Genomic DNA, 26,906 nt, shown 5'->3' with positions numbered 1-26,906 from the left:
AGCAGAATAGATTTGCTTCTCTGTGAATGAAACGTAGAGTAGAAATGCACCGATCAGGTCGATTTCTGAGTTTCCCCAATTGTGACCAATTCCTCTGTTTTCCAAAGAGTGATAACACCATACAAGAGCAAAAGATGTCTTAATAAAATTAAGAAATCAAGAGAGTTATGTATGTGAGTATATGTTCCCATATGATCAGAAATTAGTTTTTGGTCAGACGTACTTAATGAAAAAAATCAGATTTTTCTGTTTTTGACCAATCAAGGGCCAATTCCGATCTCTTGCTGGTTGATTTGTGCATCTCTATTGTAAACAGTGCACAAATATATATATAAAAAAAACAACAGTCTAAGAGTGATAAAAGTGAACACATTGTACGAAGTTTAGAGAACGCTTGATGGCACAACACAACTCCACGAAACTTGACATGGATGAATATGTAAGTGCTCTCCCTCTCTGTCTCATACACCGACACGCACGCATTCACAAAGAGCCCAGATTGCATTCGAGTTTTGCTCATGGACCATGATAAGAAAATGTGGTAAATGCATAATCTGATATGCATGACTGGAGGTTTCTCTCTGCCTTTCTTTCCCTCTTGGAAATCGCAGGTTGCATCCATAATTTACACCAGCCTCCGTCTGTTTCTCTCTCTTCCACGCGGCTCCCTCCCTGTTTTTCTTTCCTCTCCATCTCCCCTTCTCTCTCCTGGCAATCTGGCTTTTGCAGCTTTGCTCATTAGCATACTGCAAAATGTGCAGATGCCACCAAAAAGTATTCACCTTCCAGCACTCTGATGCTGTTTCACATGTACACAAACTACACCGTCGACATTTTGCACAACTATCCCCAACAAAGGCGACAAGATTAGATCTCCTTTTCTTTTAATGTGTCTGAGAAATAATATGGGATCCTTCGGTCTGCTGTCTGTTGTTTCCTTGCAGCCTCATTCAACCCAATTACATCATCCATCATGGTGGTCAAAGGTTTTCGACACTGCGATGATGACTGCCATGGGTTTAAATAGACACTTAGAATTTATGGAGTCCAAGTGATAGGCAAATGCATAATACTCATGCTGTTCAAAGGCTAATTGAAGACAATATTCATGCATGTTTTTGCATGAAATTGATCCTGCAGATTGTGGAGCACGAAGCTGCTGGTGAAATCGAGATAAAAATTTGTCCTTCTTTCAAATAATATTATTGATGAAGGCTGGTCAATGGTATTACGTGCTAAGTTCACATTGGCTCAGCACTGCTCGGCTCATTGCAGCTGACAGTGCAAAAGTATTCATACCCTTTGAATCTTTTTTTTTGCATTTGGTAATGTTGAAACCACAAACCTCAAAGTGTTTTATTAGCATTTCTTGTGACAGACCACTACAAATCAGTGCATGTCTGTGAAGTGGAAAGAAAAAATAAACGTGGTTTTCGAATTCACTTGCAAATAAAAATCTGAAAGGTGTGAAGTAAATTTTTACTCAGCCCCTGTTAGCGAGTGCTTGCAACCACCTTTTGCTGCAATCACATGGTCAATTTTTTTTTTTTTGCAAAATTGAATAAATGCAGTCAAATTGGGTGATATTCTGTGAACACCAATGTTCATGTCATGCCACAGATTCTTGGTTTACTTCTTGACTTTGACTGGGCCATTCTAATGCATGCATTCAAGCCATTTTACTGCAGCCTTGATTAATTTGTTTAGCGTTTATGTGCTACTGGACGGTGAACTTAAAAGGTTTTCTTACTAGAAAACCTTGTATTTAGCTTCATTCGGCTTCCCAGCAACTCAAAAAGTTCAGTTTAGGTCTTGTCTGACCAAAAAAAACTTCCATCCACAAGTTTGCTGTGTGTCCTACATTGTTTTGTGCAAACTGCAAAGCCTTCCTTCAGCAATATTTTTACTTCTATATAAGGAAAATGTGTGCATTGCACATATCAGTTCCTCTTTTGACAGATTCTCCAACCTGAGGTGTTGATCTCTACAGCTTCTCCAGAGCTGCCATGAACCTCTTGGTTGCTTCTCTGATTAAACCTCTCCTTGACTGTCAGCTTAGGTAGATGACTTGGTAAGTCTTGGTCAGCTTGCAGTTGTGCAATTTTAGACAAAGCTAAAATTTTTATAAGAATGTTTAATTTTACATTGGTGACCCTAATTTTCCTCAATAGTCTCATTCTGTTCTACCATAACAATGTTTCCATAACTCACCCTGAGCTTTCTGGTTAGGATCAGGAGAATCTATATCAGTTGTCTGCAGATAGGACAGTAAGAGTCTCTGTTGTACACACTGACATTTCAATAAGGACTTCGATTTAATGTATCGTTCAGCTCTGAGATGTTCGAAGCTTGTGGAGATTGTTTTACAACCCAAACCTGCTTTAAACCTCCCTGAACTGTCTGATTCATGATGTTTGTTCACAACTGTTCTCTAAAAAACCTGAGGTCATCACAGAGCTGTAATTATCCTGAGACTAATCAACACACAAGCGTGCTAGATGTACTAACAAGGCACTAGATTTTATTCAAGTAAAAACCCATGCACAGCTAAGCACTTCTTTTTTTTTATGTTGTCACATACAATGTCCATTAAATGGACAGAAGTTTGTGGTTGTAATGTGACAAACAGTGAAGTAGCTTAAGGGGAATCAATGTTTGTGCAAGTCACTGCATAAGATTGGGGTCTTTCTGTAGACATAAGCCACAAAAACCACATCAGCAGTAAGAACTGTTTGCTATTCTCAGAGACTGAAACTGTCCAAGTGGCAGGTGCAAGTTGTCTAACCGTCCAAAGCGGAAACACAATTACATAAATATACAAATTGTTAATGGTTGCACAATGGTTGGTGCAGAAACAAATGCTTTTATTTGCAAATGACTGGATATTCAGATAAAACTCTTTATGTTCTTTTGCTCATCAAAAACAAAGCCTGTTTTCACACTCTCCTCTGCTTTACTGTACAACCTGAACAAAGTGAACAATGTTTTCCTGGGAAAAAACCAATCTACTTGTGTAAAGAGGCAAGAGTGACACAACAAAAATCTAAATTGAAGCTACTGCTTCTTATCTTGCATTTGAGACCAAGTGGTCATATCGACATCGCAGCTCACACCAAGGCACTCGGACAAAGACAGAGGGGATGAATCAGTAGTCTTACCAATTCGGATGAGGAGGCTCCTGTGTTTGCTGTTGGGCAAAATCAGCTTCTTAAACTTCATCAATCACAGAGCAAGTCTGAAACCAAAACAAAACACAATGCAACAAAGGTTAGCGAGTGTTACGATGCAAAATGTGGTTTTTAAGTAATAGGAATACATGGAAAAGTTGGTGTCATTTATTAGGATGGAATAAAGCACCCTGCTGTTCATCTGACAAATTGGAGGCAGAGAACTGGGGAGCTAAAGAGAATATGTATCCACAATTCTGTCAGGTGTTAAACATAAAATACCTAAACGATAAACACAAGACGATTCCTTGCAGAAGCAGCTGTCTTTGAACTCTCCAGGCTCTAATCAAGGAGCAACTATTCTTTTCTTTTGCTTCTGGCTATTTTGTAACAGAGATGTGTAGATTTTCTTACGGGACCTATTAACACACCACTGCATACTTCACAGAGCTGCATCCTTAGCTCACCTAAGCCTATGTTTTAAACTTGATGACACCGTTTTTCAGCATGTGAACAGATGAAAAAAAATTGAATTAAAACAAAACATTACCCAACATTTAATTACTATTAACACCAGTTTGCAAGCTAAAAGCGTATCCACGATTTCTCCCATATCTGAATCAAATTAAATTAGTCATGTGAGTTTAATTAACTAAATACAATCTGATGCTGCAATTTCACACTTGGTTATGGGGAACAGAGGACGGTGCTTGAATATGGAGAAAGAAAGGATGGCAAACCTCTACTTAGTATGATTCTGTGTAGTGGGAGGCTTGGAAGTTGAAGACTGCCACAGTTTGGTGAACAGATAAATCATTAAATGATTACTTAACCCTCAAGCCTGAGAGAAGTAATACTTGCCAGATTATAAAAAATGGATACTTTTAACAAAACAAATGATTTATTTTCCCTTTGCATTATAATTTTCAGTCTTGTCATTATCATGAACAACAATATTTACTCTGTAGGCAAATGGGCACTTTTGCAAACATATTTATTCGGCGCAGCAGGTTCTCAAGGAAGTGGAGGGCTCAGTTAGAAGTTTTCAGGGGTTAATTGTTTATATAATTTATTACTTGTGTATATACAATGAGATATTTAAGGCCATTTAGAAAACAATAGTGCATGTATTTTTTATAATTATTTTATGGCCAGTTGCTGCAGCAATTAATTAATTTTATCTGTCAACTCTCTCCATCAACATTACTGGGTAAGCATAACTATAATTGGTCTGAAGATGACTACACTTGAAGCTGATGAGACATTAAGGTCAATATGTGGAGGCACATTCCCAGTATACATTATTTCATGGTGCACTAAAGCTTAAGAGCCAATAAAAGAAAGAAATAATAGTAGAGCTGAGATTATTCTGTTTTAGGCACATCTTTCTTTCTACTGTGGCTTAATCTTTACTGTGATTTTATTAGAAATGACTGCGCAATGACATTTTGAGATGATATACACTTTATCAATTATATTTAATCAGAAATCTTATGAGAAAAAGGTAAAATATATATACAGTATGTACAGTATATATATATACAGTATGTACAGTATATATATATATATATATATATATATATATATATATATATATATATATTATTCCTGATTCATGGGTAAAAGTGTATTTGTGGAGGAAAAAAATTATTCCAATATTCTATTTACAGATCCACTAAAACATTTTTTAATTTATTTATTCACGGTTTAATTTTAGCTATGTTGTAAACAAAAAACGTATGTTGATTTATTTCATTACGTTGTGGCACCTTTGGCGCGCCACAAATATTACTAAAAGCGACATTAGGTGAATGACTCAGGATGCTCCTAATCAGGGTTTACACACTGGGAGGTTACCTTTATGTGTGAAGAAACAGAAGCACTCCTCTCACATCATTATTCACTGCTGGTGTCAGTCACTGAACCCTAACTAATGCAGGTAACACCCTTTATATTTTCTGGAACCAGCTAATTATTGCTACTAAAGGCAACAGAAGTGAAGCTCAGAGGATTAAAATAGAAACAAAAACGAGGACAAATAAGAAACAAAACTCAAAAATTCACACGTTTATGGCAAAAACAAGGTGAACATGATGGTCTGTTGGGCCTCTAAGGAAAATGGCTTATAAAAAAGCTTCTGCTCAGTTTAAAAATAATGAATACATGCTTGAGAAAAATATTCCAAACAGTAAAATATTGTAGGCACTTATCTAAGGAAGGGTCATCCTTCTGCAGTGAATCAATAATGCTCACCAAGACTGAAATGCATTAACCACAGGACCGACTGTGTGTTCTTGTATTCATCTGAGCCAAGTAATTTCTACTCTTTGTTTGACTGAGAAGTTCTATAGCACAATTTCCAATGCTGGTATTATTTTCCCATTCATACAAAGGCTCCATCATGTTGCTAAATGAGCTGCAGTGGGTGATATAAAAGAAAAGAGAAAAAACACACACACACACTTACATACACGGTAATTTACTGATCCTCTGTAATGAAACACGAAGCCAGCCAGGCATGTTTCCTCACTCTCACCGAGAAAAAATACGGCTGCTGAGATCTACAGCGCCTCAGAAAAAAATGCTGTCACACCGCCTAAAGAGAAAAGGCAGAATTATAAGAAAGAAAAAAAACAAAAAACAAAACAAATGGAGCCATTGATTCACTACTTGTTTATTTACAAGCCTCTCTGGAGAAGAGATAAATTCCCCTGTTGAGGCTCTGTTTCCCCATCACACGACACGACGGGATGCATGAGAAGAGGGGCGAGCGGGCCGCGAGCGCAAATGTGAGCACGCAAACACAAACGTCTCGCATCTGGATTAATCTCCAATGGGCGTCATCGCAGATGCCATTAAATGTAGCAGAAGGCGAGAATCATTCAAGAGAGAGAGAGAGCGGGAGAGACTGCCATCTGAATAATTTATTCCGAGGCTCATCTTGTCTCGCACCGGGGGGATTTCTGCTTTCAATTTACACCGTTTTCCTCCCCATATTCGAATCAGGAAGCAGATTTGTTGTGATTGGCACGCGGAAGGTCACCGTTCGCAATCTAGTGTTGTTGGTGCTGCCCTTGGTGGGGTTGGTGGGCCAGGTCTATTAGCACGCTAGGAAGAGGCACCGCGTGTTTTTTTTTTCCTTTTTTTTTTTTTTTTTGTCCGCCTTTGTTTACATGCTCAGTGACGCTGGAGAATAAGGCCCGTGGTGCATGGAGACATCAGTGTGTCTGAGCTTATTAGACGAGCTTTCCAAGGACACAGGATGATCTAGAAATTACACTGGCTGAGGGGGGAAAAAACACTATAGCTAATCACAGCAGGAGGATGTTAGGAATGCAGACGCCAAAGCAAGGAGCAAGGGAGGGGGACAGAAAGGACAAGACAGAAAGGGAAGGACAGAAGGAAAGATGGAGGAGTTGGGAATGAAAGCATGAGAGGAGGAGGTAAAAGTAGGAGAGCGCAAAATGAAGCCATGGCTCTTATCCCTGTCCTCATGATGTGTGTCACAAAGGGACTGAGAAAAGGACACAGAACAGTTCACGGAGGCTCAGGTCAACTGTGACAGAATGAGCTGCCATTAACCAGACAAGCAGAGGGAGAACTCTATCTGAGTGACAAACTGTAGCTGAAATCTGCAGCCTTCGACGCGGCTCGAGGGATCTGCTTTGTTTTGTGCCGGTGTTATACAACTCCTCTGGGAAAGGATCAGTCTATTCCGCCGCACACTCAATCCGGGAGACGCACACGTATTGGGATGGAGGGTATGGACTGTGAAAGTCCTCTGAAATGTAATCGAAACTTTAAAAAATGGATTATTGAGCAGCTTGAGTCGGTGTGCTTAGCAAGCAAACTGCCCCTGGAGGAGTCAATTGGTGTGAGCTAGCTAGAGCTGGATGACAAGACTTGGCTGTTTCTGGCCTCGCAGGCATGAATGGCCCTGCAGCAGGCAGGCACAGCGCAGCGGTTCAACAAGGCCTCTTTAACCAGCAGAATGACAGGCAAGCAGACGGGCGGCCAGCCAGACACAGTCATGCAGCTCTGGCTGCTGCGCCGGTGCCAAATCAGTTCCACCACATGATGCAAGTGAAAGAGACTGGGAGAGGACAGTCTAAGTATATAAGTGTCTCCACAGTTAGGTCACCAGACTGTATATATATATTTTTTATCTTGTTTTCCATGTATCCCACCCTCCATACGGCACCAGTTTTTTCACCATCGTCTGCCAGCTCTCTTACGTACGCGCTTTCTGTTTCTGTGGAGAGTATACGAATGACTTGTGCCTTGTTAAACTTTAAATGTAGGAGTCCACGGCCTCAGGCGCTGCATCAGTCCCTCTGCGTGCTCTCCGCCTTGTGGAAATCTCCGTGAAAACTGAAGGGAAACTCGGCACCACTATGACACAGCATGCAGGAATGCACCAGCGGATGTGGTTCGCTCGCTCGCTCTCTCTCTCTCCTTAACTTCTCAGTTAGCCCTCCTCCCCCCTCTCACTGTGGGCAGGTCCATATGCACCCAGTAATTATCAAGGTTATTTTCTCCAGAGGACCAAATCCCTGTTTATGGGCATAAGCGTGTGTCACCAGGGCCTTGGCTGTCAACCCCACAGGACGCTGACTCTAGTGGACAAGCCCTGGAGAGAAATCTCTGCTTCTCACACAACGTAGCTGCTTCTTTTCTTTTCCTTTTTTTTCACTTTGCACACACACACTAAAAGAAAACATTTGCAATTCTCGGTCGTTGTGCTATGACCTCAACTAAGACATCAAAACTGATGTTCCTTAAGAGCCTCAAACCTTGGATTTATCCTTGAAAACCCTCAACTAATGAAAAGATATTGGCTCAGAAAGGGGGATATAAATCCTTTGACAGCATATTAAAAAAATTAACTGTAATAAACAGATTTTATATACTATGCCTTGCAAAAGCATTCATGGACTTCAAACTTTCCACATTTCATCATGTTGCAGCTGAACAAATGTAAGGCATTATGGGGGATTTTGTGAGGCAGACCAATACGGAGAGAAAAATACTAGATGGTTTTCAAAGACTTTTATAACAGAACTCCTACTGTATTTATGTTCACTATTTGTATTTGACCCCAATTCCCTCTGATGCACTCAAATACGACCAGTACAACTAAATAAATGCCTTTAGGAGTCATCTAAAGGACAGCATGAAGACCAGGAAAAGAACAGATTTATTTCTACTAAGAATAAATTACAGAAATCTGAACTCCACTGAGATTAGTTGACTTCTGAATTCAATGGTTTGCTCTGCATTTTATTTTGGGGTGTCAGATTAATTACCAATGCACACCACACTTCACCAGCCACCAGCTTTACACATCCACTGACTGGAATATTTGTGTCTTTAACATGGAAAATTTGAACATCTTGAAGAGGAGTGAATCGTCTTGCAAGGCAGTTTACGTAAACTCTTTAGTTCCTGCAGTCGTGAGAGCAAAGAGCACATGTTTATGTTGGCTGGAATGAACTCTAAAAAGGACATTATTTTTTTTTTTTTTTACTATCAGAAGTTCAATTCATTTTTCCCCCCCAGTAAGAGATTCCCTGGAGAATTGGGATCCAGGCTACAGCACACATTTCCTTTTTGGCAATGGTTTATGAGGAAGCGAAGACTGGGAACAGCCAGTGGTTAACAAGGCCTGTAAAAATCACTAACCAACACAACAAGGTAGGCATTATACCTGTTAATTAGAGGCAAACAGCAGGCAACTTTGTTTTGTGAATGGGACACAGGGTAGGCTTGTTCTCATGGTACATTTGGCTTGGGAGCAAACAAGAGCCCGGAGCAACCTGAATTGCGAGCTCAAGAGTATATTTGCATGCAACAAACTGTTAGCTGGGGTCAGTAGTGCACACGCACACACACCCCCACACGCACGTACTGAGAAACTGGCTGCTCTCCTCACACAAAAGCTGCTTCCTCTTTGTTTCATCACGCAGGCTGGGCTTTGTTGGTGTGCGGAAATACCTCCAGAGGGAATGAAAATACTGGCAAGTCCCTGCAGCTCTTTCTGGAGCGAAACACGGGCAGCAGGGTCGGTCCTGCAGCTGCAAGATCACTCACAACGTGCATGCATGCCAAGTGCCTGTGTAGGCTCGGAGCTCCAGTTACGTACGGAGATAACCGTGTTAACCTAAAGAACATAAACACTGAAGTGTAGTTACAGGGCTATCGGGGAACTAGAAGAGCCAACACTGACAGAGCAGAAACTGAAGCTGGACTAATGCTGTCAAAGAGGCTACAAAATTACTAGCAACGTCACTGCTAAGATATTAGCCTGGGAAGAACTCGGCGACTTCACTTCTTAGGTTTACTGACTTCTTGCCAGAATTTGGTAAAAGAGTTCAAGAAAAGGTCAGCAGAAGTCGAGATGTTTCAGGAATAGTAAATCACACTAAGCTGCATGTACTTGGGGACTCTGCTACTAATTCATCCAACACTGGGGCGCACACATTCACCCAACCTCAACAAAACTGGGACGCCAGAAAAAACATACATTGAGTCCAAAAGAACCTTCACTGTACCCAACTCCACCACGGCGCCCAGTACCACGCTTTTCTCTTTTCATATTCCATTACCTCACTCCACGGACATCCATACAAGCAAAAAACACGTGCTTGTAATCAGACGACAGCATTCTCCACTGATGACTAAAAATCAAAGACTTAACGATCTGCACTTAAGGCAAATATACGCCATATTTAGTAAGATTTCCAAACCTACAAGTAGGAGGAACAGAAAAATTTGGTCGTCTGTGGAGGTAAAGATGGTAAGTGATGAAAAGACACATTTTTGGAAGTATTTCAGCCCAACTCTTAACACAGATGGATTTTTAGCTTTGCAGTCTCACTTTGCTACCTACGCTCATGTTCCATTGACCCAGGAAATTAAAAACGACTTGCTATTTTCGTCAAAAACTTCATGTCGATTGCACCTCCTACATAAATCTGAGCGGCTACAATATCTTGTCAGTATGGCTACTACATGTTTGTTGGGAAAAATCCTACTTCTAAGCTCTGTGTGGAAGTCAAACGTACAGCCTATTTCAGAATCTCCAACACATAGTTGAAAGTTTGAACATATCAGCAAAAATCTGAGAAAAATCATGGGAAAAAAGTTTCCAGACAGGAAGTGCATACAGGGGCTGACAACAAAAGGCTTCTAGCTCTACATTTTGCACAATTTATGAAGTCTCTTTTTCTTTTTTCTTTTTTTGTGTAAATGCTGCATTACCTTGGCTGTTTTAAATCTGAACAAGGCAAAGCACTTCACAAAAGGCAAAGATCCAGCAAAGCACAAGCACACCACCTCGTTCTTAGCAGTGGCTGCTAAGAAAGATGCAGCCAGAGCGAGTCTGGAGATCAGCACCGTTCTTTATAGGACACCTATATTACACATATTTATATCAATCTGTGGTAAATACTGATGTAGTGCTGTGTAATTGCAGATTTTGCTTGGCTGTACAGTACCAATCAGCCTGTTAGGTGACACCAAGATGAAGATTCGTCATTATCAGGGCACTGCTTGAGGCCAGAGTTGCAGATAAGTATTCCTTGACTCAAATGTGCTCAGCAGGTTGTTTTGTTCCTGCCCTACCTAACAAGGATTGTCATTATACCAGCCCCCGTGGTTATCAGAGAGTGGGAAGGGGATGGGTGAGAGAGTCCTGGGATGAAAGGATCTAATGTTTGAGGGTGATGAATTGTGGTTATCAGCTGCTACTTGTTAAACAGCTAACAGCTGATTGAACTGTGTCAGATTGCCTGTTTTCAAATTAAGCTTCCTTTGACTTTTTTTTTTTTTACAGTATTTTACAGAGTTCTAATTAGTGGATATAAATAGTCTATAGACTCCTGTTATACTGTTCTTGTGATGCAAAAAATATCAAAGACCAAGATAAATATAGAGATTTTTTCCTCTTACAAAGAGGCTAATACTACTGCTAAAGAAGCTGTAGAATATTGTGTATAATTGGACATGTAAAAAGTAGTCCACTGAACTCTCCGTATATCTAGACAACGAAGTGGTATGAAAGACAGAAGATTTTTCCTTCAAGGGAAACATGTGTCTCTTTGTGGGAGAACAAGTTATAGTCTGATGAAACCACAGTAAAAGTTTGGCCACAGTAAGATAAGTAAGCTTGACACGAAAACAACATGGAACATCAGCAAAAAACAATACAGACACAGTGAAATGTGGAGATGGCATCATCATGTTCTGGGGTTGATTTATTTCAGATGGAACTCTTCTTTTGTCCATCCATCCATCCAACCTCATAGTTTAGAATTAAATATGAAGGAGAATCTGTGAGGCTGCCTGAGAAAGGCTCTGAACAAGAGATGGAAGTGGGAAAATATTACCAAGCAAAGATCCGGGATGGTGATAAACTACTCTCAAAGACTGGATGCTGAAACTGAATCAAAAGATATGACAAATTATCCAACAAATGATTTATGTATTTATACATAAATCATATGTTATACAACTCCTTCTTCTCATATTTGGGTCCTAGTGCGCTACAGAACAGGTTCTTAAGTTCTCCTATTGGAATACAAATGTTTGAACGGTTGTGCTTCACAATGATCTACTTTAACATTACGTTTCAGGGTAAAGTAGAGAACATGGGGTGGACTATGTTTAAAACTCCCCATTTTTAAATGTCTTTTATAAACACCATCCCAGGTTATATTTAAATGACAAATCACCTTAATTGAACTGTATCGCTTCACTAAACTGTAGGGCATGGATGTCTTTTATACATAGAACAGACTCATGTAAAAACAAATGTGTGTCTGAATAAAATTAGGCACTTTAATATTAGATTCTTGCAGGAAAAGCTGGCTAAATGAAGTTGTTATAAAACACATCTGTATGGGACAAGTCCCCAAAGAAACCAGAAGAATAACGCATTTTAATATATGATGCAGATTATGGGCGATGGCCAAGGCCCACTTTCTGCTTTGCAGTCGTCTTTGGTTAAAAGCTTAACAAAAAAAAAAATCAGGTCGTAAGCAACTTTCTTTCTTGTCAAGCTAATTTCCATTAAATCTTAATAAGTAAGCTGTGCAACATCCTGATCCCCCCAAAGTGCTAATTTTTCAGCAGAAATACTCCATCTTTTGACTAAACAGCTGAGTAAAACAGCACTGAGCAGATATCAGGGGGAAAGCAGATTCTACATGTAGTGACAGAGGGGAAGAGCTTTCAAGACAGCTGCTTGAGTTTCTTTCTATGTCACTCTCACTCAAACACGCACACACACAGGCACACACACCCTGAACTCCCTCTCTCCTTTTTAGCCAGTGACAGCAGGCACCCAGCGATGACACGAGGAGTGTCTCTGGCAGCCTGTAAGGCAGCACTAAACAGACAGAAATATCTGTTCTGACAGACGGACAGACCGTCACCCAGTAAGACATGCATGCAGCTGTCACAGAGCGTACTGCACCTCTTCTCGCTTGATTTTTTTTTTTCTTATTTTAACTCTTCTCTCAACACCGAACACAGATTTAGTCATTCTTCTTCCTGTTGTATTGATTTTCCACTCCTACATTTACGAGACAGCGCCGAACATGGTTTATCTTAAGGCTGGAGAGAGTTTGGACTGAGTTTCAGTGTCATGACCCCGACATTTGAACATACGAGCCATCCTGCAGCTAATCAACATCTTTGCTGCTTTCATTTGTTTATTCATCTCTTACTTTCCTTTCAGGAGAGTCTGTTCTCAATTTCTCTGGCTGTTTAGCCTTTTCGTTCTCAGGAACAGCCGTTCCCAATTAGGAGGGTCAGAGAGCGGAATAACTCATTCACTGGTATCTGACTTTGGAAGATCCACAGCAATAAGAAACTCCTGCTATAAAACTGCCAGGTCTAAAACTTGTCCACAGACTGTGTTTGCATGTGCATCTGTGTGCATAAATCTGCACTGTGTCAACAGGTTGTCAGGAGACTCCGACATCCATGTTTTACAACATGCGATTATGACAAACCTGCTTATGTTGTGATAGATGTAAAGGTGCAGTTTATAGACATTCATCTGAAAATATAAGGTATTGAAACAATGAAAAATCTCTCCTGATCAGTCAGGCGCACCCATGCACCAAAATCTGCACCCTATGAGAGAGAGCTGCTTTAATGGCTTTGTTTCAATGGTCCCCCCTGCATGCTGTAGAAGCTGGCAGCTGCAGTTTAAAAGGCACATCTGCAGGTATTGCACTTCAAGCAGAGAAATTCAAGCTGTGAGAAAGAACATATACACAAACATTGTCACAGACAGAGGAGTATTCAGACGGGTTGCCTCTTCGTCTCTTGTAAAAAAAAAAAAAAAAAAAAGAAAAAGACACTGCAGGTGTGAGCTTTTCTACATGGCACCAAGTCTGAAAACAATGGCACGACTGAGGAAGGTATGGTGACAATCTGTGTGTTGTTCAATAAAAATACTCACTTTAGTGTGAAATGATGGACAATATATGATCAAGTGCACCATAGTGAGGATAGGACTGTAAAGAGAATGTGCTCATCAGTGAAGCGTCTCAGATAAGCACACCTTACTGAGGCTGAGTGCAAACCACTAGCCCATAGACCTACAACTGTTTTGTGCATTTACAAAAATAAAGGTGAGTTTCTTCCATCCTTTTGTAAAACCTAAATTAAATAAAGAGAAAAACAATTTACCTTCACCAGTCAGTTGGAAACTCATCTTCCTACTTGGTGGTGAACTAACACTCTTTAGTGTTTGCCTATAGTATCGGTAAGATGTTTAAAAATTAATTTTAAAATGTAGGAATTTCTAGAAGCAAAGCAGATTTTTCATAAATGCACAGCTGTGGTTCACTCTGGCTTCCAGCGAGAGCGAGACCTTCAGCAGATAACAGTAAGGCTAATCAGAGTACAAAGAAGTTGCTTTGTTTATTCCTTTTCAGCATTCAACTCTGTATGTTATCAAACATGACGGAAATATTCAAAGCCTTTTGGGAAGTATACAGTCAAAGCACAGACATTCCGACCTTGTAATGATGCTAGCTGCGCTAGCCATGTTAAATGCTTCCATGAGATAAAAAAAAAAAAAAAAAGCTAAAAATGCAAATTGGTAAATCCAATTTTTGTGTTTCAAAGTATCAGTGACTTTGTAATATAAAAACATATGGGCCACTGAGTCAGAAAGTCACATACAATTATTTAAAGAGAATTGGTTAAAATCAGTATTAGGAAGAGCTTAACAAAGGCAGGGATTGAAAATCTTTGATAACAGTAATTGTTGTGTCAAGCTTAGTGTACGGCAGTGTTTTCTTTTAGGTACAATTGTAGATTTTACTTAGAAAGCATAAAAAAATAAAATTACTTACCATGAGTCCAACATTCTGCTGAGCCCTGGTCCTATTTACAAGGTAAAAGATTTTATTTAAAGGTGTTTTTTATATTTTTCCAATATCTGGGATTTTGGGGTGTACTTAATTTTTACATTTATTGAATTATTTAATAAATAATAAGAACGTGGATAATACAGTGTGTAGTTTTAGACACTTGAGCTCAGATTTGAATAATTTTAGAAACTGGTTAAGACCATATTTGACAATCAGAAGGAAATCTGATTTATACTGATGGTTGTTTTCTGTTCATGCATCTTCAACAACTAAGATTCCTGGTGATGTATCTAGATATACATCAAATGAGCCATGAAGCACATATAACCTACATATTCCTGTAGGCAGGACATTGGACTGGAGCAAAAGGGAGACCTTCATGCAATTACATTTCCTTGGCACACCTCCTTCCAACACAGACTCCTCTATAAGCAGCTCATACAGAGAAATTTTCACCATTTTAATTCGTAAGCTCTCACAATAATGTCTCTGAGAGAATCAGATCTATTTGTTACAGATGAGAGTGGAGTGGTGTGGAGGATCATGGGTACTATCTCTCCCAAATCAGGGAAAGAAAGAGCAATCAGCAAAGCTTCAGATGGCATCCAACAGATTTAAGCTCCTTTCTTCAAGCACCGTTGCTGTGGCGCTCCCACACACTAGTGATGTGTTGCATGCATTTCTGATCATTTAAATATGTCACAGATGGACAAGAACATGTCTAATTGAGAAACATATGCATCACACTTACAGAGAATAATAATAATTCCAACATGTGTGTCGTTTTATTCAGTTCTCACCGTTCATTCACCACGAGTTGCAGGAGACCGAAGGTGGCATTTTCCTGTACAATTTGTGAAATTATGCAGATGATGACACCGTGTTTCTTTTGTTTACTGCTACCGGGTCGGAGCGTTCATGAACATTATTTTTCAACCTCACACTACAGTTACCACTCCTTCCTCTCCTCAACCTCCCGTCTTTCTCTCTCAGGGAGTCCTGCTTCGGCATTGGAGGAACGTCCTCGGCATTATGAGAAGCCATTAATGAGTGTTTGGCGTGGCATGTTGTGATGCGCGGCATATTACAGCCATTCATCAGAGTCAGGAGACACTTGACAGGCGGACAGCCAACAGGTTGTGTAATCATATAACACAGCCATGTCAGGCCTGCCACGGCTCCGTGTCCCATTCAGGCCTCTAATGTTGTTTTCCTCTGGGTAATTGACAATGCCAGACATAGAGACCCAGTGATGGATAACATAATGGACCCACTGGCACACAAAGATGGCGGCCGACTAGAATGATGTCATCTTCAAATATACAAGCATTTAGAAATATTCAGGATTTGTTATAACTCAGTCTTTTTCCCTTTTTTTTTTTAGGTAACATTTATTAGGATGACTTTGTACCTTGAATTGATCCTTATATTATTCTAGTTCAGCATATTTGCTTGTCAACAAAGGGTTTTGTAAGGAGCTAAAAAAACAAAAAAAACAATTACTTCTGTCACTTAATCAATAGAATATTATATTATTTTTTTTTTTGCCTTTTTTTGTCTTTATAAGAACCACACTTAGTGTAATATGCTCTTTTTTTTTTTTTTTTACCGTTGGGCTATCCCGTCGCGGGTTTGCTTTTCTGGAACAAAGTTTGGCTTGTTGGTGGTGCATGTTACCCTCCAAAGGACTCCCTTTTGTCCCTGACCCTGTTTGCGGTTTTTCCGGGCAGAAATTTTATGGATAGTTATGGGAAAAGATTACTTTCGGTTAAGAAACCACAGGGTGTCATCCTTCCTTTTGCAGACAATGGTGTTCTGTTGGATTCAACGCTCACTGGAACCGTTCATGAGTCCGAATGAGAGTCAGCTCCTCTAAATCAGATGCCATGGATTCAAAGGCAGTAAAAAGTGGGTTGCTCCCTCCAAGGTGAGGGGCTGCTCAAGCAAAACAGTTCAAGGCTCTCCATGTCTTGCTTAAAAATTATAGTAGGATTGTGGAGAAGATGGATAGATGAATTTGGGCTCCTCTAGTCTGTCATAATAGAGAAAAACCAAAGCCAAGAAGTGAAGCTCTTGATTTGGCTAGCCAAAAAGCATGCCAAACATGGACAAGAAGAATACTTTTTGAGATCATGTGGGATGAATATAAAGTGCTTAAGAAGAATGAAGCTAAACAAAAAGGAATGCCATTTTCATGGTCAAGCCAACAGCTTGAAACAATATGCTTTTACCAGATTTATATATGAAAAAAAATATCAGAGAAAACTACATTGAGATTCAAGATGAAAATGTCAGCATTAGTCTGAGACAAAGCTTGGCCTTGGACAGAACTAAACCAGCATCTCTAACACAGTATATTATCCTTATTTGTCTCCTAATTACTGCAGTAGTCATTGCTTTGCAATAAATTATCCCTAACCTATAATGAATGCATCACATTAGTTTAAGTCACTTTTTGAATAAATCATTGAGATAAATTGATTTGAGTTTATGCAATAATTATGCACATGGGTAAAAAACAAAACAAAAGTCAAAGCGAGACTTTAGCAGCTTCAGAGTTCTGCAGAAACAACACGATGCAGAGAAGCGTTTAGTTTTTAACTAGACAACTGCGTCAAAGAGGCAGGGGTGACCCCAAGGCAGGGTGAGACATTGTTAAAAAAGGAAAGTATCCTCACACAACCTGTTCTGCTCTGTCCCTAAGCTGGAAAGGAAAAGACAATGTTCTTTCTCATCCTCCCACTCCACACAGCTTTTTTACCTCTGGTTGTTTGTGAGAAATCCTTTGCAGTACACAATCCCCCCCAAAAAGGGCCGGTTTATAAAAGTGAAAAATGGGCTGCTAGATGAAAACCAGAATGAATCCAGCAGGGATAAAAATACACATCCTTGCCTTTTGAACATTCTCGCTGTTTCCCGAAGGTGGAGATAGGACACCTAAGGGAATCATATGTTTGATCATGTTACCATTTTAAAACACTTGTCTTCATTTATGTCTGGATCTGGTTGACTGTCAGAAAAATAATGACAGCACAATAATTGACAGGTGTTTATGTGAACAGGCCATGTGTCTTCAGTTTTGCTTAAACAGGTCCAGCTTTCTACTAATCAGAAACAATCTAAACTTCATTGATTACAAAAACTGTTCAGTTTCAAGAGCTATATTTTAGTCTAGTTTGGCTAATAAAGTTAATGTTATTATAAATATTAAGAGAATTCAGTCTAATGACAAGTGAAAAGGCAGAAAATTAGGATCCCGGTCAAATCATTTTTAAATGATTGGCACTCTCTGATCTCTCTCACCAAACATTTCCCTCATAAACTCAAAAAGACTATCTGCCTCTGAGCTACCTCTGGCCTTTCATAAATCACAAGAGGTGGCAGCGATATCCTGCGCAGCTATGGGCTTTCAGAAATGATGCCGGCAGTGTAGGACAGGAGACGTGGTGCAGCGTGGGTGTTAGCACATTAGACCTTTGCCTCTCCATATCGTTCTTTTCACAACAATAAACACACTGCGCACAGCTTCAAAATTCAGTTATTGGGGTCTGCCATAGAATTATATAAGGAAGGGCAGTGACTGCCTTGCGAAACCAAACCACTGTTACACATGGGATTAGTTTGGCCATTTAAAATTAAGCTTACTGAAAATTTCAAAATAAAAGCCTTGACATTTTTTTTTACATCAGGTAACTGCTCTTTTGGGCATTATATAACTGGTTTAACCTAACCACCGTTACACATTGGATTAGTGTGGGCATTTAAAATGAAGCTTACTGAAAATTTCAAATTAAAAGCCTCAATATTCCTCTCAGGGCAGTGTACCACCTTAGGCTGTTCACTAATATTAGCCGTTCTTATCTTTTTCTCTCAGGTGACAACACATTTTCGCTATTGACTATACTTTAGCTAAGCTTAGCATTGATGATAATTTTTAGCATCAGAATGCTGGGTTCCAACCGACGGGCACACTTTGGCAGGCCTTGGTTAAATTTCTTCAGAAATTTTCTAGTCTTTCCTTCTTACACTTTATTGTCAGAAATAATTTCCGAGGGTTGTTTAAGTTGTTAGTTACGGCTGGATGGTCGCTGATCACCATATACAAGTCAGCTGATTCAGTGCTGCAACTGCCTCATTTGGCAACTCAGTCACATGGAGATAGCCAAAAGGCTTCTTATTCTCGCTATAAAATGTTTTGTGAACCTGACTTCGGTCTAAAACCAACTACCAAAGTCTATTTTTTGCCCAGTAGATGCAATTTTATGTTGGTCACAGCTCAAGTAAGCCTTGCGGTCGCATTTAAGAAGATGATTTGTTCTGATCTGTTTGCGTGTCCTTGGCTTTCAGAACTGTACTTAGGCCATGCAGACAATTTTAGAGAGCTAATAAATTTTGGTTTCCCTAATGATCGTGTTTTTCATCCTGTCTGTCGCTGAAAAATGAATAAGAGAGACTGCAATGTCCGGAGAGTCACAGATGAGTGAGAGTACTAAGGTAGACCATTACTACTAAAATGTAGTGTGTTATTCTACTGTAATCTATGGTAAAGTTCTGATGCTACTGCTCAGATTGGAACTCTGTATCTGCAAATGCCTGATTTTAAACTACTCAGATTGCTATCTGAGACAAAAAAAAAAACTCAGAGTGAGACATCCCTAATAAATCATTTTATGTAGCATTTTGCAGCTCCTTTATGTGCTTCACTGAAAATGATCTGTCTGTATTTTCCAGCCTGGTCCTTCCTTATCTCAGATTTGTTTACATCATAGGTATTTTCTCATACACACACATACTCTGTATGATTGTGGGGGGCAGATGTTCTCCAAGCTGTGTCTCGGAATCAAGCTAGATTACCTGGCACCTTTATCTATTATCTTCGTCGTCCTATTTTTTGTTAACACCTCAGAGTAATAACAAAAGGATAAGGACAAATAAAAAAGTACAGCTGCAGCCACTTGGCAAAGTTGGCACTACAGTGGCCAACTTAAAACAAAAACCTTTTTATTGTAGGAAAATTGAGCAAAGTTATCACCAGAACCTACATTAACATAAAACATTATGTAGTCTAGGACTAAAATACTGTCACATGAATCTGACAGCCACAATAGTGTGGATTTATTTTCTTTCCCCTATGTGGACAAAGTGGAAAGAAACTCTGAATCATTCCATCATGTTTAAGTTGATTTTTCCAAGTATTGACACTGGCCACAGGATTCTCAGTAGAGTCTGGCTGAATTTCTTTCCCTGCAGAGCCAAACAGGATTCTGCCCAGTTCCTCATAAACAGCAGCTGGAGTCTGCTACTCAGTTTCCAGTTCCTCCAAAGCCACCAGCACTCGACGGCCCAATCAAAACCAGCCCCGGTGCTCCCTCGCTCTGCTTTCACAGAGTGCAGGACTGAAACAAGAAACGTCCACAATCAAAGATCCGCAGAATAAAAGAAATATCCTTTTACCTGCGTGACCTCAGAGGCGCTTGTGCTGCAGCTGGCACCCCCTCCCCGCCCCGCCCTTCATGTATTCTCCCGCGCGGTCCAATGCTGACCTCTCCTTAAGAGGAGATCTGAGAGAAGAGGAAGACAGAGGAGAAGGTTGTTAAATTTCCCCTTAATGGAATGCCGGGGAGAACCTGGTTCAGACAGAGGACAAATGTATCACAGAGAAACACACCATGGTGTTGAAAAATGTATGCAGGAAGCCATGAGGGAGTTTGCTATACTGCCCCATTTACTCTACCTCCTAACCCTGCTGGAGAGTCAATGAACCAAAGAACAACTGCACCACCAATCACACGCCCTGTGCAGCCTATATACTGCAGCAAACCTGTTCCAACACCCCAATCCCCCCCAATGCACAGGAACAATGTCCTTCCCAAAGGTTATCAGCAGTCTGGTGCTTGGTCAGCCCCTCATCCTGAGTCCATTACACACACAGAGTGGTGAGATTCCCTGCCTTAATACACCCCTCTTAGTTTCTTCTCACTGCTTCACTGCCTCCTTTAACTCCTCATACAAATCCAGCATAGGCCAAGAACACACACCCACAGTGGTTTCTGGGATTAGCCAATCAGAGCATTTTCTGTGTGTTCGTATGTATCTCAGCTTTGCTGTAAAAACGACAGCATTTGGCTTGATATTACACATCTAATTCATTTATTTAACTTCAAGTCCCAAGAACAAATACACAATAAATAAAATGCAAGTTATCCAAGAAGATGAGGAGAACAGGAAGGTACTGATTTGTACAGGTGTATTCAATAAATCAGAATATATGTCCAACTGGAATCATTTGTTAGGTTAAAAGCACATTTTGAAAATAGCCTTTAAGCAGGTATTAAACATACTTTCCATTAAGCCCAATAAATGATTGTTTTTGTCTGATCTAATATTCTAATCCTAAATGCCATGTTTTCATTAGTGTAAACAGACAATCTCCATAATTAACAGAAATAATGGCTTTAAAACATGAGTCTGTGTGTAATTAAACTACATAATTTGCTTCACTTAGTAAATTGACTTAATGAAAATAATGAACTTTAAATAATATTTAAATTTCCTAAACAGGTCTGTATGTACTCTGTGAGAAAGAATGGTTTTTTTTCCTGAAGTTGGCTCTTGCTCCATCCTGCCCATCATTTCATACTTCATAAGAAATAAAGTGCAGACGTCCTCATAAGTTCCTCTCACTGCAGAATTTGTTAATGTTGCAGTGGCACCCACTTACAGTATCAATTGCATGCAGTGCCTTTTGGCACCACCATGTGAAATGTTATTTATTTGAAAATCAATTTCCAAAGAAGCCTAGCTCCCTCTGTTTCATTTGATTATGTTTGTTAGATTTACCTTGCAACAGCAATTTAACTGCCAAATAATGCTTTTAAAATTCTAAAACGGGCCAAAATCACACTAAGCAGCTCTATATATTGCACTGACTAACAACACTTTGTTACATGAGGATTTAAAAGAAAACGTATTTTGGGTGTGGCGAAAAACAAGATGTAAATAAACTTTACCAAAACACAACTATAAATGCTGCTGAAGTTATCATCCACTTCACAGCTTCCTATTGGTGATAAACTCAAGGGCAATTCAGCTGCTTTTTAAGAAATCTAGAATATATGTAATCATTTCTGGCCCAAAACCTAAAATCTTTTGGTCATATCTGTAAAATAGTTAAATCACTATACACTGAACTGAGATTTATTGCAAAAACTATAATGCCACATTTGTTGGCTACTATACTCCAAACGTTATAAATTCGTGCTTTTCTCTTGAAAACAAGTCCAACAATTTCTAATTACGTATGTAAAATAAACAATAAATCAAAATCACATGAATAGAACACAATCACATAGACGGGTTAGATTTCATGGCCCAGTCTAATCTGATCCTAAATGTGTGTAATTTAGATTATAGAGCCATTATGGTAAGAGTTGTGTATGTAAGACAATCCAGCCAACTGCACCATTCCTTCCTCCTCAGGAACCAAGTGGAGACATTAAAATCTGCAAACATTTCACAATCTACGCTGAGCATGTAGGTAATATTTGTGTTTAATATAGAAACTGTCAGATAAATTAAGTAGATCTGTATGATTGTGAGAAATGTATGAAGGAATACAATATTATAAATGAAACGGATTATAATTAAAAGATTTTAGAATTATGCAACTTGAGCTCCACATACACCACAAAGCTAAACCAAGTTAGAAATTGGTGTTTTGTCTTGTTATTGGGCTGACAAGACAAAACGTTCCTTTATGTTCTGAAGGTTATAGCAACTGACAGCAACAAGTCCCGCAGGAGGATGCAACATTTGTCTTTCTGTTTCACCTACAACGTAGGAAACAAACTTTCTTATGTTCAGCCTGACTTCTTATCAGAGTTTCCAGCACTGAACTATAAAAAAAAGTTAATAATTTGTCTAATTGAACCCGGTGGAAGAAATCCACCGGGTTAGCCACCGGGGCTAATTTCTTTAGCTTAAGGCTAAAGAAATTAGCTTTAAGCCAAAATTCTGTGAAATGCACAGATAAAATAATCAAAAGTGATGTAATTTGCTTTGTTCTTGGAACTATATCTCTCTCTCATCTGCTGACATTCAGAAAAGAACAAAGATATTGTTTAGAAAGAAGGAGCGTGGGGAGAAAACCGAGCAGCCCCCGTACAACACAACACCTACTCGCTCACTTAATCCACGAGAAGAAGGCAACACACTGAAGAACATAATGTGGGAAGAGGGGGTTGACTTTGGATGGAGGCCAAAAAACCAAGAGGACAGGGGGGGGAGGAGAAAACCATAAATACGCAGGGAGGCGAGCAGGTGTTGCAGACAAATGTGATTTACAGCTTCTAAGTCTCATACACTGCTGACAGGTAAGCCTATTAGGTTGATATTACACAGCTATAACACACACACCGGCGGACCCTTTTAAAAGCATTTGTGTACTCGGTGTGCAAGGGTGACCTGTTAAAGAGAGATTATATCGAGTTGTTAAGGCAGCACGTTAACTTCCTTATGGTTTTGTTTTGTTTTTCCTTTTTATTTAAGATGATCTTAGTCAGTAGCAGTGAAACATAATCCCGTTTTATTACAGGTCAGATAGAATTGAAGGTTAAAAGAAGAGTAAATTAATGTTTTGTTCTCATACTCTAAAAGTCTTTTAAATAGCAAACAGAGAAGTGAATGCTTCGACTGCGACCCTTTTTTTTTTTTTCTTTTTTGCATATTGGAAACTGCCAGGGAGCAATCACCCTGGAATGCAAACATTTATGAGAAACTAAATGCGCTAGAACAGCGAGATTCGCAATCGAATTTCACTTGTAATGCTACATGAGAGACAACCAGACTAGAGGAAAATTGCTACCACTTGAGCAGCTCGCTACAGATGGTGTTGAGAGCAACATGGCACAAAGCAATACGTTCCTTAATAACGTGGTGAATGTTGCAGTGAAAGGCTCCGCGGTAGCTTCTGCATACTCAAAATCTTTTTTTTTTTTCCTGCACCCCTCCTGTCAGAAGTGCAAACTCTTTCATCCTGGATATAAGAGTCTGCAGTAAGAAATCCTCAAAGAGACTAATCGTGTTAAATGAGGTTTGTGTCTGTAGCCGTGACTTCTGAGCCTGTGTGCAGCAACGTCGGCTGGGGGTTGTAAAGGAGACTACAATTTTTCGTCACCCCTTAAAATCTGAGCTAACTCTCTGCAAAAGCCAGGAGATCTCTATTTTACGACGCCAATTGGGTTTTAACACTTGACCAGGGTTAGGTAAGATTAACAAATTTTCTGTGCAAAGTCTTTAAAGTGATGCGTATGATGAAGCCAAAGTTTGTCTGAGAAAAGCCCTTAACGCTGTGACGTTTACTTTAGCTTTCTGCGGGGAATCCTCCTCTCTAGTGGCTACTCATTGACAAGCTCACTAATGTGTGCACATGTGTACATAAGCACACCTTATCATCCGGGGCTGAGGAAGCAGGAGGGCTATAAAGGCCGACCTCATCTCCTTAAAAACAGGCCGCACTGTCCCTGGGTGTCTTAACACAACTCATCAACTGTTAAACCAGAGAGAGAAAGGCCGAGCAGTAAAAATCAATGCCCCCAGCACAACAAACGCCCATCAATTATGCTTGGTGGAGGAGGAAAAGCAAGAATTTGCAATAGACAAGAAGCAACCAGAAGGAAAAGGAGGAAGGCGAGGATAAAGTCCATGTTAAGTTAAAAGCAACGGGCGAGTGCGCTGCCCGCAATTGATTACCTTTATGCAAATAAAAGAACATGGCAACCGGCGAATGCAATTTTCAGCAGCAGCAGCAGAGGCTTTGAAATCGATCGAAGCCAAGAGAGAAGCCATTTTCCTCCAGCCAAGATAAAACACTTTGCTATGAGCTGTCAGATACTTATCAGGAGGAAATTAGCAAAGGAATGCCATTTTCCCCAAACAAGCAGGTCAAGTGTTTCTCCCAGTGTTTCACTTCTTTCACTCACACCCAAAATTCCTCAATCTTTCCTGCGTGACGATGATTAGTGAAGAAAACGCTTGAGCATAGCATTCATATTCCACAAGCTTTAAAGTGGTGCTTTGTTGTGAAATGGCTAGAAATGAGTGCCGTTTTTAATATTTTGTACAAAAAATAATCCAAAAACAGCACACACTTGTCTTTAGCCACCTTTAGTCGAATAAACCTGAACACAACCCAGTGCAACCAACTGCCTTCAGGCTTTACCCAAACTTTGAACTTCTCATGGAGAAATGTTTAGTCTGACATGTGAAAACAGACAGAAGATGAGGAAAGACAGGTGTTATTCATTTAATATGACTTAGACTGAGTTGTTTTAAAAAAAATCTCAGCCTATAGACATGCAAATCTGGTAGAGACATACACAACAACAACACAAAAGGTTGTGTTGGACTAGCTTCTAAAATCCTTAAAAATCAAGACTGTAAAGCAAAAAAAATTAATATTTTTCCGAGGCACTGTAATAAAGAGTACAGGCATCCATTCAGCATGAGCAGTAACAACTTGTTGTTTGAAACATAGAGGATGAGGTCTCTCTTTCGCCTTGGCTCCAGGGATTGACCCCGCAGCCTCCCAGCATCCGCACGTATGCACTGACGCAAGTCTGTCCTCAATCTGTGAGCCTGATCTCACCAAAACAATATTTGAGTTTTTGGCCTGCAGTCTTTGTTACTGGCTGAAAAGAAAGGAGGGGAAAGAAAAAAAAAAAAAAGAAACAGAAAGCACACAAAGAACAGAGCGCAAAGTGATGTCAAAGCAGGCAGTGGCCCACACAAGACAGCCTTGTCGGGAGAGAGAGGGAGGAGGGCAGCACGGCGTCAACATCAACACTGCTTCTGCAGTCATCGCTCAGCAGGTAATTATGATAACAACGTGTTCCCTAGGCAGCCTCTCTCTGATTTAGTTTCCAGGCACTTACCCTTCCTAAAATCTCCCCTCGATAACATCTGATATGATTACAAAGTCGAGATCCTTTTCAAGGAGCGCCCACTTATGTGCCTCTAATTTGGTGTATGCTAACCTTCCCTCTCGTGACTACTCTGTGATGTTTCTGGTCTCGTTTTGTATGCTTAGTTAAGATGTTGCACAGTTTGGATTGTCGCATCATCTTTGGAGAATGCCATGACATCAACAGGTCTCACCTACAAACCCCATCTGTTACTGAGAGCGCTGCCGCCTCCGATTGTAAACACAGTGTGCGCCACGTGGGGAGAAAACTCGTCCTTTCATTGTGCCTCAACGTCCAGGTTCACCGGCGGGAGTCCAGCCCTGAAACGAGTCGGCCAGAATTGACCCTGTGATTACCTCCGCGGCGCGGCATTTTCCTCCGCTTGTCATCGCAGCCAACCTCCTTAACACAGCCAAAGCTGCTCTGTAACAGAACTGGGCTGTTGACATACTGAAGACATTTAAGATAATCCCAGAGATGTCTCTGTGTTTTCCAAGATTACATCTTCAAAGGGGAAATGCACCCGCCAGCCTCTACTTGAAAGGGAGAGAAACGCAGTGGGTCCTTGTTCTGAAGGAGGGGGTGGAATAGCTGAAGAATGCAATCATGGTTTTGGAGTGGAAGAAAGCCTGTCCTGGCTAGCTAAGCTGGCAGGAGGGTGAGAGGACAGGAAGGGGTGGAGGTGGCGGTGGAGAATAATCAGACCTGCAGAGAAAACACACCTGCTGGATGGGACAAAGCAGACAAGACTCTCACCTGTGTGACCTGCCACAGGCTGTAAATCACTAAACCCGCCTGCGACCAGGTTCTGCCTCTTCCATTGTTTACAAGTTGAAACTTTGATGTTAAACACTTAACCAAGACTCTTTTGATAAGTCGGTTATTTTCTATCCAGTCAGATTCAAATTCGTTAACTTGCAATATTTTAGAGAGAAATATATATGTATATATATATATGTATATATATACAGTACAGACCAAAAGTTTGGACACACCTTTTAATTCAATGAGTTTCCTTTATTTTCATGACTATTGACATTGTAGATTCACACTGAAGGCATCAAAACTATGAATAACACATGTGGAAATATGCACTAAACAAAAAAGTGTAAAACAACTGAAAATACCCCTTATATTCTAGTTTCTTCAAAGTAGCAACCTTTTGCTGTGATTACTACTTTGCACACACTCTGCATTTTCTTGATGAGCTTCAAGAGGTAGTCACCTGAAATGGTTTTCACTTCATAGGTGTGCCCTGTCAGGTTAATAAGTGGGATTTCTTGCCTTATAAATAGTCATGAAAATAAAGAAAACCCATTGAATTAGAAAGGTGTGTCCAAACTTTTGGTCTGTACTGTATATATATATATATATATATATATATATAT

General features: G+C 40.0%; 1 protein-coding gene across 4 annotated transcripts in view; it reads right to left on the bottom strand.

Moving 5' to 3' along the window:
• zmiz1a (zinc finger, MIZ-type containing 1a) overlaps nucleotides 1-26,906 on the bottom strand; it is a 125,168-nt gene that overhangs the window by 71,585 nt on the left and 26,677 nt on the right. For 3 of the 4 annotated variants that reach the window (XM_032552942.1, XM_032552938.1, XM_032552941.1), the window contains exons 2-3: nucleotides 20,012-20,118; nucleotides 3,159-3,235 (exon numbers count right to left, since the gene is read on the bottom strand). The gene's annotated coding sequence lies outside the window, so the exon portion shown is untranslated. The remainder of the gene's footprint in view (nucleotides 1-3,158; nucleotides 3,236-20,011; nucleotides 20,119-26,906) is intronic. The other variant, XM_032552939.1, reaches the window with a different exon arrangement.

Source organism: Xiphophorus hellerii, chromosome 22, assembly GCF_003331165.1.
Source record: "Xiphophorus hellerii strain 12219 chromosome 22, Xiphophorus_hellerii-4.1, whole genome shotgun sequence".
NCBI lineage: Eukaryota > Metazoa > Chordata > Actinopteri > Cyprinodontiformes > Poeciliidae > Xiphophorus > Xiphophorus hellerii.
Note: the sequence above shows the minus strand (reverse complement) of the source record. Positions and strands in the feature narration are given on the sequence as shown.